We start from the raw sequence: 15,053 nt of genomic DNA on the forward strand, positions 1-15,053 counted from the left end.
GTCATCATTTAAAGTTTCATTTAAATTTATCAACTTCATCCAGTAAACAATTAATTTTGTTACTATTAATTTTAATAATAAAAAGTGCAACACTTCAATACCGTGTCTATCGAACATACTCAGTTCATAATGTTCTGGTTACCCCACCAGGAGTCCATTAGGAAATTTGCTCATTCTCAACCCCTTTGGAATCCACTGCACCCTTGAAGGATTCAGCTAGGTACACATTTATCCACTTTTTTTTTTTTTTTGTGCGAGACTACCATCATCCTTGGTTTGTTCAGGGCAGAGTGGGATTGGTTTTTCTGTGGTCTTGTTGCGACTCCTATCCCTATGCCCGTTGGTTCAGAGTTCTCTTGTATTTTATAAAGTACAGTTTTGTACCTACCATAAATGTAGATGTTAGAGGATCCACATTGCTGCAGTCATAACCTGTGGGTAGTCCGCTGTCCTCGGTCAGCCCGAATACCAAAGTGTTAGGCTGGCGTCTGTCATAGTCACTCAGATCTGACGTCAGTACGCAGTGGTACTAAAGCGCATCACCGACGCCATATCCTCAGTCTTTCTTGCCCCAGATGTCAGAAGGCCTAAAAAAGAAAGGCCATAACCAAACAAAGAAAATACCCAACCACCAATTACAGAAAAAATAATCACCCCAAAAACAACACAGCCACCCTAAGCTACAGAGGGGAAGGTGGGAGGGTAAATTGGACTGCAGCAATGTGGATCCTCGAACATCTACATTTATGGTAGGTACAAAACTGTACTATGTTCTTAGTCTCACATTGCTGCAGTCATAACCTGTGGGTAGAATCCCAAAGCAAAGGTAAGGGAGGTTGGCCAAATCAAAAAGCACTAGGAGCTGCTAACATGCCCTGTAAAACTGCAGTGGCAAACCCAGCCCTAGATTTGGAATAAAGAGGGAGATGGTAATGTTTAGTAAAAGTGTGCACTGAACTCCAAGTAGCTGCCTCCAAAATATCCTTAGTAGCTACTCCCCTTAAAAAAGCAGTAGAAGTGGCAGTAGCCCTAGTGGAATGAGGTCTAATCCCAGCCGGAACCTCTTTACCATGATGAGAATAACAAAAAGCAATACAATGGCTAATCCACTTAGAAATGGTTTGCTTTGAAACAGGTTTTCCTTGTGAACCCAAGGCAAAAGAAATGAATAACTGTTGAGACTGCCTGAACCCCTTAGTTCTGTTCAAATAATAATGCAACTGCCTGTGAATATCCAAAGAATGCAAAATTTTTTCCCCTTTATTTTGGGGATCAGCATAAAAAGTAGGCAAATGGATAGATCAGAAACAACTTTAGGCATAAAAGTAGGGTTAGTACGCAAGGATACCCTATCCTTATGAAATATTAGGAAGGGTTCAACTGCCATTAGGGCCTGTAATTCAGATACCCTCCTAGCAGACGTGATGGCCAACAAAAAAGCAGTCTTCCAAGACAAAAACTTCAACTCAGACGTAGCTGCAGGTTCGAAAGGAGGTAAAGTCAGCTTTTCCAACACAAAATTGAGATCCCAGGAAGGAGTAGGAGCTCTACGTGGGGGTCTTATATTCTTTGCCCCTCTAAGAAATTGCTTAAACAAAGGATGAGAAAATAATGGTGCGTCACAGACATAGTGAGCAGAAAAGGCTGCAGCATGAACTTTCACTGAGGAGAAAGACAATACCTTGTCTAATAATTCTGTAAGGTACTGTAGTGTAACACTCAAAATTAGGTCGTGAAACATCAAAGCTCTTTGCTGTGCTCCAAAGAAAAAATCTCCTCCATTTATCAGCATAAACCTTTCTTGTACTAGGCCGCCTGGCCTCCAAAATGACATTTAAAACTTGCTGAGGAAGCTGCGACCGCCCAGGGTCTAAAACAGAATATGCCAGGCTGTCAGATGCAGGGACTGTATCCTGACATTGAGGAAATGATTGCTTGCCTGAGACAAAAGGTGAGGAATTGTTGGCAAAGGCCAAGGAGGCTCCCGAACTAAACTCCTCAGCAACGGGTACCAGTGCTGACGTGGCCAATCTGGAGCTATAAGGATCATGCAAGGCTTGTCCTGTCTGACCTTCAAGAGCACCTTGGGAAGGAGAGGCAGAGGAGGAAAGGCATAGACGTGAAGGTTGTTCCAACTGAAAGATAGAGCATCCACTTTCCAAGCTTCTGGGTGAAACATCTTTGTGCAAAATTTTGGCAGTTGGAAATTTTGTGGGGATGCGAACAGATCTATGTCTGGAGTTCCCCAAGCCACCGTCAACTGTTGAAATACATGAGGATCCAATTTCCATTCTTGGGGATCCACCAGCTGTCTGCTCAAAACATCTGCTAAGGAGTTCTGTGCTCCTGGCAGAAACCTTGCTTGAAGAGTGAGGTGCAAACTCAGAGCAGTCTCCCACAAAATCAAAGCTGGTCTGCAAAGAGGGTACGAATGGGTTCCCCCCTGCTTGTTGATGTACCACATGACTGTTGTGTTGTCTGTTTGAATCAACACCTGTCCCGGTTGAAGTAGATCCTTGAAAGCCATCAAAGCAAATTGGACTGCTAACATCTCTTTCATGTTGATATGCAAATGCTGTAGTCTGGGAGGCCACGTGTCTTGAACCCATCTCCCATTGAAATGTGCTCCCCAGGCCATGTCCGAGGCATCTGTCGTTAGGATCTGACTCGCCTCTGGTCGGGTCACAGAGTCCCTTGTTTAGGTGACATTCCTGAGCCCACCACAAAAATTCCTCTGGATGCAAGGTATTATCTGAATGACAGTGTCCAAATCGTGGCAGTGTTGAGTCCATACACTTTTCAGATACCATTGTAGCTTCCTCATATGTAGTTTGGCATTGGGAAGTACCAGAATACAAGATGCCATGAACCCCAAGGCTTGAAGGACTGTCCTTGCAGTCAGCCTGGACAGAAGGGATAACCTCTGAAAGTATAGGGGAAGATTTGTTTGTCCGGGGTCAGAAAAGCCATCTGAGAGGCTGTATTCAGTCTCACACCCAGAAAGCACATGTCCTGAGAGGGTACTAGACTGGACTTTGTTTCGTTCACAGAATACCCTAGGCACCTTAACACTGCCATTACATACTGTAGATGGTGAAGTATCGTGACTTTGTCTTGAGCAAGAATCAGGCAATCGTCCAGATAAGGATAAATTTGTATTCCTCTTAGTCTTAAGAAGGCTATCACAGGAGCCAGGACCTTTGTGAACACCCTGGGTGCAGTAGATAAGCCAAAGGGCAATGCAGAGAACTGATAATGAAAAGTACCAGCCCGAAAATGCAGGAACCTCCTGCAGCTGGGCCTGATAGGAATGTGAAGATAAGCCTCTGAGATCCAGAGTTACCATCCAGTGATCTTTGCCTAGCAGAGGCAGAAGTTGCTGTAAAGTTAACATCTTGAATTTTGGGATGTCTAGGTATGTGTTGAGAATAGACAAATCCAGAATTGGCCTCCAAGTGTTCCCCTTTTTTGGCACCAGGAACAGGCGAGAATAAAATCCTAGGCCTACTTCTGACGGAGGTACCACCTGAATAGCCCCCATTTTTAAAAGTAAAGAAATCTGTTTGTGAGCCTCCAGCTTTTGCTAAGGAGGTACATCTGGCATACCTTTGAAAGGAGGCAAGGTGTGAAAGTAAAACTTGTAGCCTCTATCTATAATGTCCAACACCCAATTGTCCTGGGTGACCAAAAGCCAATTTTGCTTGAAAAGTGCCAACTTTCCTCCTAGAGGAGCTGCCAGACAGGAGGAATCTGGCAGCTGGAGATACAGGTCATTGGGTCTGTTTACGAAAAGGCTGACCCCTGCCCTCACCAGAAGATTGTGCAGGCGAACTCCACGTCCTAGGTCTGAAAGAACCCTGAGCATGAGCTCTGCCCCTACCACATCTAGATCTGCCCTTAGACTGGTAATCGGAAGAAGGATATGCCCAACCTTTTGCAGGCCAATTTCTGCTAAACTTAGGAGGCTGCACTTGTAAAAATTCCTTAACTGTCTGCATGGACTTAGCTTTGTCCTCCATTTTCTTCAAAACCGACTCCACAGGAGAACCAAAAAGAACTTCAGATTGGAGGGGAGCTTCCAAAATTCGAGCTTTAACATGCTCTGACATTCTGATCCATAAGCCAGGCGTGCCTACAAATAACTGAACCAGTGGCAGCCACCCTGGAAGAAGCCTGAAGAGCATCAAAACCACACTGCAAGGAATGCTTACCTACCTGATCAGGAGGCATGAACTAAATCTTGCAATTCCTTACACTCTATACCCTCAGCCAAAGCATCTACCTTAGATTTCAACTGACTTAACAGAAAATTCTGGTACTTCAGCATATGAAACTGGCAATTCAAGGCCTTCAAGGCCCTCATAGCTAGTGTGGAGGAGGTATACACATTTTTACCCCACCTATCCAAAGCTCTAGAATCTTTATCCAGAGGAACTGGATTCTTTACTACAGAAGCTCTGACACCCTTAGGTCCCTGGCTAATAGTTTCTGGGTCAGCTCTAGGACTCTTATATAAATATTTATGAGCCTCTGGAACTCTAATACCTGTCTGGCTTGACAGGGGCCGGAGGTAAAGAATCAGGATTAAGGGAAGCCTCAGAAAAAACATCCTGAACAACATCCAAAACAGGAGGAATGGCCAAGGGCCTATGCTGTGGTAAAAACAAAAATTCCCTAAGCCTCTTACGAGTATCGGAGAAATCCTGACCTTCCCACTTAAAATGCTCCCTCATGGAATGCAGAGTTTCAGAAAAAGAAAAATCCGCTGGCGGAGAAGCAGAAGGACAGGAGTCCTCTGCATCCGAATCAGATTAGGGAGTGTAATCCTGAATGTCCTCAGCTGAAGTCTCAGAGTAATCTGAGGAATGCTCCAAACCCTCCACCTCTGTCTCCACCCTAGGCCTCTTATCTGGAGGGGGCATAGAACCTCTGATTAAAGTAATCAAATCCTCTGCCATTTTCAGCATATGTTTTTTAGGAACAGAGCCTGCAGAACTAGGGCTGACGCCTGTGCCAGAAAGACCAGGCCTAGCTTTAGAAGGTGCTTTAGTGACAGAAGTAGAAGGCCTAACAACCTTATGTGAGGAAGGAACTACAGAAACTTGAGAGGCCCCCTCGGCCTGACCTGACTCCCGAGAGGCCAAATCCTGTAATATTAAAGGCTCCCCCGGAGACTCAGCTGAAACCTTGGCTGGATCCACAGATTCTACCGTAGTTTCCAAAGAACCGGCGTCCGCAACGGACGACTCATCCTGCTTAGACTTTAACGATTTATCTTTTCGCTTCTTAGCGGTAGCGGGCGGAGGATCCGACGGCATGTTGTAGTTGCAACGCTTACCAAAAACAAGCCTAGCACAATCTAACCTGCGTTTAATGGTGCGCTTATTAAATCTAGCGCAAAAGCGACACCCGACTAAGTCGTGCTCAGGCCCCAAGCAAGGAATACAGAGAGAGTGGTAGTCCCTATGAGGTATCTGTTTCCCACAAGAAATACAATTATTAACTTTTTCTGACATCCGGATTTAACTGAGACAAGAAAAGACAAAAATATTCCCCAACGGGGTACTTAGCCCAACTTGGTCTTCGGTCTGAAACTCAGAATACGAAAATTTCAGGATGCCGAACGGCACTTGCAAACGCTGCTTCTGCTTCGGACCATGCGGCAAGAAAGACTGAGGATATGGCATCGGTCATGTGCTTTAGTACCACTGCATACTGACGTCAGATCTGAGCGACTATGACCGACGCCAGCCTAACACTTTGGTATTCGGGCCGACCGAGAACAGCGGACTACCCACAGGTTATGACTGCAGCAATGCGAGACGAAGAACATCAATAGTTTGTGTGCGCAACTTTTAGTTAATTCATCAGATTTGCATACAATAGCAGATTGGTTTTGTTTTTTTCTTTTTAAACTCGTCTTTTTACTTATTATAGTCTGAAGAAGTGATAGTGTTATCGTGAAAGCGCTCACTTTTATTACTTTCTATTTGGTCTAAAACAGTTTTTTGCCCAGCCGTATTGGTTCAGTACGTGCTTTTTACTTCAATGTTCCTTAAGGCCGTGTGTAGGTCCCTTTTCACATTTTTACATCAGTTATAGGAATCCCATATGTACTTTAAAGACTACCACAAAAAAATAAATAAAAAGCTTGTTGGATACAACTACAATGTTAGATGTAGAATTAAAACAATCTCGGAATGCCATCACAGCAAATAATCAATACAAAAGAGCTCTGGACTTTGGAAAGGTCAACACCTTGTATCCATATGCCTACTGACCAAACTTCTGGCACGTCCGATTACTACTAGGACCTAAAATACAACAGTGATTCAAAACACAAAAATGGTGTTTTCTTAATCAACTTTAAAATCAGTTTCATCAAGAAAGACCTTACTGCATCATTTAGTCTTCAGATCTACAGTGCACATGCATCTTTCTATTCACCAAAATGATAAATGCTTTGAAAACATTCAGTAAAATTATATGCCCAATGTACGTTTGGTTTCTGCCTAGTAGTGTATGCTGAAAGACTTCTATCTATCCATTCCCTACACTTCTTTTTTTTTTTTTTTTTTTTAATAGATATAGATATAGATATAGATATAGATATAGATATAGATAGATATATAGCCAGATCTAAATGGAAATGTAGTTTTCCATTTGCCAAAAAAATATCCAGAAATGTCCTTTTGTTTTGTAAAAGTAATTTTTCCACTATTTGGGGATGTAAACACAGCCCATTTTTGCTGGAACACAAGCGCCTAGAGGACATCTTTTTGGGATTCAAAGCTTGTGAAACTACTCTATGCCAACAAGATACAACCACCTTTACAAATAACCAACACCACCTGTAACACTGTTGCTCTGCTCTCATTTCAGCAAGCAAGCTATTAGTTTAAAATTAAGCCTGCAGTTAGGAAAAAAATTGAAGTACAGCACTTTCAGACATCTGGTATGCTTTACTTCTGAACAGATTATACTCCAAACTTTTAGAAACAGCCACCATCCTCATCTACACCTACTGACACGTGAAAATCCACATTAAAATTTGGCATGTAAAATCAAAATAGAAAAAAAACAAAATCATTGCAAACATTATCCTACCATTTTCTACCATTAACCAGACTAATGAAGTGCTACCAGACTAATGAAGTTTTAACACTTCTGATATATATTTTTATTTTTTTATGGACAGAAAAATGAATTTGTCTATTGTGAATAAACGCTTTTGAGTTTATTATAAGAACTTTAACAGGGTGAAATGCTGTCATTAAACTACTAATACTAAAAGTATGCATTTAAGCACTAAGGAATACTCTTACATGGATCTGCTTAAGTTTTGTGAAGCCACACAATGCAAGCCACACCGTTCCTTAGAACAGGATCACAAAGAAAATAAAGCCTTGTAGTGCCACCTTCTGTACAAAGCTCAGCTTCCCCACTGCAGGGGCCATGGTCTGACATGGTGAATACGGATCTAAATCATGACCTGCACAAGAAACGGCCAAGAAATAATGCAAGCAGCAGTGCAGAATGAGAAGGGAAGCAGGTATCAATCTAGGCCCAAATTATCCTACAGAGATGGGAAGGAACGAGGGAAATAGATGTTGGCATGGTCACCGATACAATCCTTTCCTACACAGCTGTACTATATTTTCCATGTGCATCATTTTCAGTCATCCTTAAGCTTCTCACACTACCACCATGTGTAATAGGATTAACTGCAACAAAAAGGTGAGGAGATAAAGTCTTCCAGAATAGCAAAGACAAAACCCTACTCAGCCTGCTGGCCACATAAAACACATAGTGCTTTGAGAAAATATGAAAGGAGAACCATCTGGCCAATTCTAATACATACTGTACACTAACCCCTTTCAGGAAAACAGCACTAGTTACTGTTGCTAGTCTCTCCAACAGATAACGAACAGGCGGAGTAGTTTGTTTAGATGTTTTATTACAAAGAAACACATCAGGATGTATAGCAACATCATAAAATATAAACAAACTGATCAACAGACAGACCTTACAGACATACATGTTTACATCTCAGCTTACTACAAAATGAGAGTCAGGCTCACACGTGCACAGTATTTGTACACCTTGTGCAAGCCCTTGGATAGCTTCTTAGAGGTACACACACACACACACACACACACACACACACACACACACACACACACACACACACACACACACACACACACACACACACACACACACACACACACACACACACACACACTGATCTACATCCTCCCTCTTAAAAAATAAGATTGGAGTTAAACGTGCATTACTACAGACATCAGAAAAACGGAATGTTCATGTCCAGGTTGCCATGCATCTATAACATGGTCTGGAAATGCAACCAGATCTGGTAAGAATCTGAACTGGGTTTAGCAACAGGGACAGTCAACAACTCTTATCAACAGCTTCTGAATTCATCACAGGAAAGGGAATTGTCTGGAACTTACTCAAACTGAAACACTGGATAACTTGCGCAGAAATAAAGAGTCTCTCTCAGGCTATGTGGCGTAGTATAGGCTCGGACACCAGCATCAAATGTTTCACATTTTGCCCAAATTCTACTCCTTGTGACTCCGCAATGTATGATCTCGGGTCTGAGCAAATAAGACTCCAATCCAATCATAACCTTTGGACGTTCGTATCCTTACCACTTCTCGTTATGGACTGAGCAGTTTGCTGGTTTTACTGCAATAAGACTGGCGGGTTAAAACACCTCTTCAACAGATTGTTGGTTGTGTGTCAAGAACAGGTCAGTGAAAGCCAACTGACTACTGATTGGCAATGTGATTCTGGTTTGTCTCAACAGAAGTCTCTGGGCAGGTGAACCAAGATGTTTACCACAAGGAATATTTGAGATTTAAGAAAACATCACTACCGTCTCGTTTTGACTTCTCTAGTAACCGTTTTACACTTTGAACTGCATGTTCTGCTAAACCATTTGACTGCAGATACTCTGGACTACTCAGGTCATGAGTAAAAGGTCCCACTCTTCAGCAAATCTTTTGAACTGTTTGCTTGTAATCCGTGTGCCACTGTCAGAAATAACTTTGTGCGGACTACCATGGACTGCAAAATGATGCTTCATCTTAGTGATAACAGTACTGGATGCTAGATTAGGAGGTAGGTTCTTTTGGTAGGTTTGCTCCTGGGTGACCACGATGCAAGACAGTAATGTACTCTTGTTGCAAGGACTTTGGAACAACTACTTTCTGACCTTTCATAACGATACCATTTGTCAGACAAAATCTCATCTCTGTATGGAAAGACAAGGTTGCACTTCTTGAGGTAAGCTAGATTATTAAACAAGGACGGCAGTCAAAGCAAAGTGATTGAGCCTCTGTAAAACTGGATCTGTGTGATCTCTCGGCTCATCAAGTGTGGAAGAAAAAAATGTTCCCATTTCCATGACTTCAAAATAAAGGTTCTCATTTTCATGCTGTTCAGTTGTGTTTCTGGACAATCTGGAAAATGTATCAGCTTTAGCCTTACTTCTCAAATCAGTTATACATGCTGCAAAAGGCTTTTGATCCCTTGTACAAATAAGTGCCTTTCCATTATAACATTTGTCTGGGGTTACACATTTCTCTAATTTTACGTTTTAAGCACTCAGGGTCTTTCCCCCTCTACTGCAAAGATAGCAGGTGCATACACAAATGAATGCTCCCTTTCAATGGCTTCTGACCCAGCTAAATTAAGCAGAATAAATGTCTTTGTATTGTCATCTTTATCAGAAAAAGTGGCCTGTAGGAAAATGTCATATTCTTGCTCACTCTCCACTTCGCAGCGATATTATTGTCAAACACAAGTGCAATGAGCTTTCAAAATCCATCTGCCATGCCAACAGAGTATGCACAAACTGAAAACATAGCCCTTGTAATTATGTAAGAACTGTGCCGTGACAGCTCGTAACATTTAAATGCACAATAAACTCTTCAAAAAATACTGTACATTCCAAAATATGCTCTGAAACGGCTGTATCTTGCAAAAATGACTTTACTGTAAAGCTGCACAAACATGCAAACACTTCATACACTCCTGATAACTTGGATATCCAATACAAAAAATATGAGCTTAGCGAAAATGCGGTAGTTTCCCCTTATTTTGTTTTATACAATTCTGACTTTAAAAACTGCGGTGGTGGTGCTGCGGTAACGTTGTCACCTCACAGTAAGACGCTGTCCGGTTCGATTCTCAGCTAGAGCGTCTTCTGTGTGGAGACATGAGTGAATGGGCGTACCTTCATTGAAGGTTGTACGTCAGGGCCGGCAACTCGGCACGTAAAAATCTACTGCCAATCATTAGCAGACCGGAGTTCCACTGTGCGACCTCTAACCGGGAAAAGCTGCAAGACAACAATATACAATTCTGACTTTATTTCAAACATTTTCTGCAGGGAATTTTTTATTTTTTTTTAATCCATATCAGACATTTTCTGCAGGGAAGTTTTTTTTTTTTTTTTTTTAATCCATATCAGACATTTCGGTTTATCTGAACATCGTTTAGAGCACTCAGTATGCATAGTTTCATATTTTGCGAATAAGAAATTTGAGCAAGTTCGAACATCTGAAATTTGTTTATCTGTTTTGCAAATTATACGTGCATTATGGAGGATTCTCTCCTCTATAGTCCAATACCAACCGGATTGCCTCTCGGACTCAAACTGAGGCAACTGGAACTCTTTCTGGCAACAATTTGTTTTAGCCATGCCTCTTCTTGCACCATGTCCTCTTAGATATCCCGCTTCTGACACCATGTCGCTTGTCTCTCTCCAACATAGATGACAAACAGGTGGGGTAATTAGTTTAGATGCTTTATTACAAAGAAAAACATCAGGTTTAATATTATCAAAACGATCTAACAGACGGACCTTACAGACATGCACATTTACATCTCAACAACTTACTACAAAATGGCAGTCAAGCTCGCGCATGCTCAGTATTTATACATGTGCAAGCCCTTGGACAGCTTCTTAAAAAGGTACATACATGCCCATTGATCTACAGTTACTGCGGCCAATGCTTTCCTGTAAAGGCTACTTACTAGTCAGCTACCCCTAGCTTATGCATAGCAAATGTGACACTTGTTCTGATTTTCTAACGTTGAGTATGTTCAGACAATGTCTCAGTTGTCTATGTTAGGACATACAGGAGGAACTGACAGCTGGAGAGCTGGGTTAAGGGCTACCTCTAACCATCTTGGGCATCAATCAGGGGTTAGTGTAGAGAGACACCCTGTCTTTCTAGAACATAAAGCTCTTTGCACTTTAAGGTCTAGAGCTGTAATACCATTCTGGTTCAGGTACCCACAATGAGAAATGAGATTTTCCCCAAGTTAAGAATTTTATATCTATACAGGTCACCAGTTCAAAAAGTGGCAAAGTTAACTTTTCTAATTCTAAAGTCCCAGGCAGGGTGGAGCCAAACCTCACCAGAGAGGCACAGGATTTTCTTTATAAAATGAACTTTAGTGAAGGTATGATTTTGTTTTGTATCTGCCACTGAAGGTGTAAACTACAGCAGTTTCAAAATAGCTCAGATAGTGAAAAGTACAGCTGTGTACCTACCATAAATGTAGATGTTACAGTGTATTCACTGTTGCAGTCATTACACTTGGGTTATCCTGCTGGCAGGCTACCCGCAGTCGGCCTGAATTCCAAAGCCCTGGTCCGGCATTGGTTGCTGTCGCCTCTTCTCCAACGTCAGTGTGCCAGGGGTATAAAAAATGCAGCAGACGCCATTTTCTTCACTTTTTTTGCCCCAGTTGTCAGGTGCCCCCAAAAGGGTAGGCTAAAAATTTTTGATCATAAAAAAGCATGCACATAACCTTCATCTACAAGCAAATATACCACATAGGTTGTATAGAATAGAGAAGTACAGATAAGTCCCAGCAATGAAAGGGGGGTGGTGGGAGGGTAACCTGGACTGCAACAGTGAATACACTCCCATCATCTACATTTACGGTAGGTACACAACTGTACTATGTTCGTGTTTCACTGTTGCCGTCATTACACTTGGGTTGAATCCCAAAGCCGAGGTTGGGTGGCTGGGCCTAAACAGAATTAGGAGTGGCTATGAGGCCCTGCAGAACTGCAGGGGCAAAGCCTGCTCTGGATTTAGAGTAAAGAGGTAAGTGGTAGTGCTTTGTAAAAGTGTGCACTGAAGTCCAGGTTGCAGCCACCAAAATGTTCTTGGTTGGTACTCCTCTGAGGAAGGCTGCTGAAGTGGCTGCTGCTCTGGTAGAATGTGGCCTAATGCCCTTAGGCACTGATATGCCATGTTGTGAATAGCAGAAACGAATGCAGTGGCCTATCCATTTTGAAATAGTCTGCTTTGAAATAGCTTTTCCTTGCGATCCTGTAGCATATGCCACTAAGAGTTGCTCAGTCGTTCTGAAAGCTTTAGTTTTGGGCAAGTAAAAGCGTAGCTGTCTGTGCATGTCCAAAGAATGCAGAAGTCTCTTCCCCCTTATTCTGCAGGTTTGGATAAAAGGTAGGCAAATGTATGGCTTTGGATAAGAGCCACACTGGACACTACCTTAGGCATAAAATGTTGCGTTTGCCCTTAGAGAAACCCTGTCCGGATGGAAAATAATAAAAGGTTCCACAGCCATTAGTGCCAGTAACTCAGACTCTACTTGCTGAAGTTATTGCTAGGAGAAGAGCTGTTTTCCATAAGTATTTTATCTCAGCTGTATTGGTTGGCTCAAAAGGAGGCAGTGTGAGATTTCAAAGACAAAATTGAGGTCCCATGCAGGTATTGGAGCTCTCCTTGGAGGTCTTATGTTTTTGGCCCTTCAGATACTGCCTTAGCAGTGGATGAGAAAAAATAGGTGGGTCCGTATTGTAATGAGCTGAAATGGTAGAGGCATGGATCTTAATTGAGAAGGATAGGCCTTTGTCCAGCATCTCAGTTAGGTATTGTAAAATCCGAGGAATATTTGGTACAAGCGTGTCAATTCCTTGTGCTGGTTCCAAGCACAGAATCTCTTCCATTTTTCTGCAAAAGATTTTCTGGTGCTGGGCCTCCTGGCCTCCAAAATAACATAACTGCTTTAGAGAGAGGTGTGCTCTGAATGGTTACATTATCCACCATGCAGCCAGATTTAGGGTCCTGAGTTGGATGTGCAGGATCAGATTGTTTTGTTGGGTCAACAAATGAGGAATTTGAGGTAATGTCCAGGCTGGGCCTTGAGACAAGATCTTTAGGATTGGGTACCAGTGCTGGCGTGGCCAGTCTGGGGCAATCAGGATCATTTTTGGCTTCTCTTGTCTGACCTTTAGGAGTACCTTGGGGAGGAGAGGCAGAGGAGGGAAGGCATATACTTACTTGTAAGGGCTTTCCAGCCAAATGAATGGGCGTCCACTTTCCATGCTTGTCAAGTCCCAAGTGCAGAATCTCTGTAGCTGGCAGTTGTGAGGGGAGGCAAATAGATCTATGTCTGGGCATCCCCATTTCCCTGTTATGCTGAAGATTTGTGGATCTAGTTTCCACTATTGAGGATCTACAAGGTTTCTGATTAGTTCATCTGCCAAAGTATTGGTCTTTCCGGGCAGGAATTGTGCTTGCAGGTGTACTTGATAAGTCAACGCTGTGTTCCACAAAGTCATGGCTTGTCTGCAGAGGGGGTAGGAATGTGTGCCTCCTTGCTTATGTACCACATGACTACAGTAGTGTCAGTCTTTATTAGCAGTTGTCCTGGATGAAGTAGATCCTTGAAGGCTGCCAGGGTATTCTGTACAGCTAGCATCTCTTTTTGAGAGATATGACGATGCATTTGGCTTGTGGGCCATGTGCCCTGAATACATTTCCCTGCCATGTGTGCCCCCCACGCATAATCTGATGCCTCTGTTGTTAGTGTCTGCCTGGCTGTGGGTAAAGTGAATGGCTGTCCCTTGTTGTGGTGACAGACCTGTGCCCACCATTGAAACTCCTTTTGCAGGCAGGGAATGAGAGTAATTAATGTTTCCAGGCTGTGGCAATGTTGAGTCCAAACACTTTAGATACCATTGTAGTTTCCTCATATGCAGTCTTGCATATGGAATTAGTAGAATGCAGGATGCCATGTGGCCCAGAGCCTGCACAATTTTTCTTGCAGATAACTGGGTTTTTGTTGCCATGCTTTCGAAGTAAGAAGTCAGTTGCCTTTGTTTGTCTGGCGTGAGATAAGCCATCTGGGCAGATGCATTTAAGCTTGCACCCAGGAATATCTCTTGAGAGGGTACTAGTTTTGATAAATTTTCGTTTACTGTGTACCCTAGGCAAACTAGTAATCTTTTTACAAACGCCAGATGCTTTAATAGAATGTCTTTAGTCTCTGCTTGAATAAGGCAGTCATACAAGTAGGGATATATTTGAATTCCTCTTTGTCTGCAAAATGCAATTACTGGTGCCAGGCATTTTGTGAAGACCCTGGGCGCAGTAGATAAGCCAAAGGGCAGTGCAGAGAATTGGTAGTGCATTGAGCCAGCTATGAATCTGAGGTATCTTCTGAAAGATTGTCTGATTGGGACATGCAGGTATGCCTCTAAGGTCCAAAGTTACAAGCCTTCTTGCCCAGCATGTGCAGAAGCTGCTGCAGAGTCAACATTTTGAATTTTGGAACGTCCAGAAAAGTATTTAGAATAGACCGGTCCAGAATTGGTCTCCAGGCTTTGTCCTTTCTTGGTACTAAGAAAAGTCTTGAGTAAAATCCTTGTCCCTCCTCTTGTGGCACTGGCTGAATAGCCCTCATGTCCATGAGAGATGAAACTTGTTTTTGTGCCTCTGCCCATTGATTGTGTGTGGCAGGTCTGGCATACCTTTTGCCTTTGGAAGGGTGTGAAAGTGGAACCTGCAACCCTGAGAGACTATATTTAAGACCCATTTGTCCTGGGTGATCTTGTGCCAGTTTTGTGAAAAAAGTGCTAACGTTCCCCCCCCCCCCCAAGGGTGCTGCCAAAAGATAAGTGCTTGGCATTGGCAGAGGGAAGTCATTGGGACTTCTTCCTATAAGGCTGTGATTTGTCTTCTCCGCTTTTGGAGGTAGAA

General features: G+C 42.7%; 1 protein-coding gene across 1 annotated transcript in view; it reads right to left on the bottom strand.

The window, feature by feature from the left end:
* The window catches only part of AP2M1 (adaptor related protein complex 2 subunit mu 1), a 1,300,958-nt gene that overhangs the window by 1,205,835 nt on the left and 80,070 nt on the right, over window positions 1-15,053 (bottom strand). The gene's annotated exons all lie outside the window — the stretch shown is intronic.

The sequence above is a fragment of the Protopterus annectens genome, chromosome 4.part1, assembly GCF_019279795.1.
Source record: "Protopterus annectens isolate FY-2018-M chromosome 4.part1, PAN1.0, whole genome shotgun sequence".
NCBI classification, from domain to species: Eukaryota; Metazoa; Chordata; order Ceratodontiformes; family Protopteridae; genus Protopterus; species Protopterus annectens.